The following is a 2,137-nucleotide window of genomic DNA, read 5'->3' as shown; positions in this document are numbered from 1 at the left end:
TTTGGGAACCTTTGCTATAAACAATGTTTTTATCAATACTGTGTATCATTTTTATTAGTAATAAAAACATTGTTATTTATTTTTTGTGGTTTTTGGGGTGATCTTTGCTGAGAGGGCATATTTCCAGATATATTGTCAACACAGTAGTCTCAACATCTTCTGGATATACATGGTCATTCAAGTGGAAAGAACTCGATATGCAATATAATAAGACTAGACCAGCACACCAGCATAACTATAAAAACTTCCACAAAAACTTTGTCACCCCCATACCTCCTCATTGTAAGGGATCCTTGCTCCCCAATTGGCTTTCTATGCAGCTAGAACCACTTCTGTTTCTTGACTTTTCCCATCATGCATTGGGTCGACGTATACCTGGAGGGGGGGATACAAATCTGTGGCGAGCCTGCGAGGGTACAATCCAGCTGAAATAAAAGAAAATAACCTACACCTACGTAAATTACAAATAAAATAAAAACCACTGTGAGGGCATCTAACAACTTCTGCCCTCACCTAACATCACATCCTGTGCAAGAAACAGAAGTGGATCTAGACCATTTGGCTTCCGGCTGCTGGGGTCAGTTGTGTCTGGCCCCCATTAACACATCTGCTGAGTATCTGTTAATTGTTAGGGGATTCCCCCTCCCTCTTGCCTACGCCTGCCGCAGGGGTCCTATCTGTATCTGCCAGCGATGAAAATGTCCCTCCCGAAAAAATGTCCCACCCGAAATGGCCTCCGCCTCTTTGAAGACAGTTATTATGAATGCTAGAGGGTTTTGCACCCATTTTGGGAATGACCTTTTCACTGCTGGCAGGCGCAAAAGGAACCCAGCGACCGTGGCAGACGGAGGCGGATCATAGGCAGGAGTAGGTATCCGGCAGTGGAAGCCTTACAAGTGGACTTGTAGGTTCACAACAGCTGAAGGGTCATAGTTTGGACATGCCTGGCTTAGATAATAGTTATTGTTACCAGTATCAGCGCTGCCGCCTACAGCATACTGTGTACCCAGCTTTAAGATTTCTCTTGAACTCCCTGGAGCTCCAGATGAGCAGTTTAGTGCGTACACATGGAATGATTCGACAAATGATAAAGATAAGGATATATCGTTTGCCTTGCCAGTGGCCATCTTGTTTTATGAAATGAGAACGTTATCCTTCGTCGTTATCATTGATACACACTGAACGATATGCACCTAGTCACCAACGACATAGCTAAACTTTGACTGCATGTACAGGTGATAGGGGAGTCATTAGAGACTCTCTAAAACACGCATCATTAAAGATATCAGTGATGTAACAATAGCCCTGCAGGCCCCGCGGTCACAGGGAGGCGCTGAGTTAAGTGTGGGCTCTGCGGGGCTATTGATATGTTCCACTACTCAGGACCAGTCTGCCTTACCCCTCTTTTTGCCGCCACCGGGACCCGCAGATCTACTTGTCTGAGGTCCCGGCGCTCCTCCAAGCTCCTGCTAATGAAAATGGCCATCACAAAATGTCTGCCCCCTTACAACTGACAATTTTTGAGGATGCTAGAGGAGGCGGTGGCGGCGGCCTCCTCTAACATCCTCCAAAACGGTCTGCTGTTAGGGCTCCCGGCTGTGTAGCATTTCATAGTTACGCCACTGAAAGATATAGTGTGTGCATAGTCGTTATGCACACTTTATCGGTAATTATATCAGTATTGTCCATATTATTTATATCTTATAGTGTGTACCCAACTTTAGAGCTCAACGGTCCAAACTGTTTAATTATAGTGAAATGTACTAAAGTAGAAAAATAAACCCATGTACAATAATGAGTATGATAAACCATTCATCCAAACAGCATACTGTACTGTGCAGTGCACCAGGGATAAAACAAAAGCAATTAATCAACCGTTCGCAGTTTAAATTGTCTGTAACAAGCAGTCCACGTGCCTGAGGATCTTATTAAACAGGAACCCACCAGCAGGTAATCCGTCCCTTAGAATCTGCTTCTAACGAGCAGTGTTTATAGAAGATCTGGTCAGTTACATCTTAAATAATAATTTGGAAAACTCTTATTTTTTTCTGTTACAGGGACATTGAACGGAAATTAGCTTAAGGCATTATTATGGAAAGTAGGTAGCTGCATCTAATGATTTTTCTAGTAATCTGAA

This window comes from Crinia signifera, chromosome 1 (genome assembly GCF_055691185.1).
Source record: "Crinia signifera chromosome 1, ASM5569118v1, whole genome shotgun sequence".
Taxonomy (NCBI): Eukaryota; Metazoa; Chordata; class Amphibia; order Anura; family Myobatrachidae; genus Crinia; species Crinia signifera.
Note: the sequence above shows the minus strand (reverse complement) of the source record.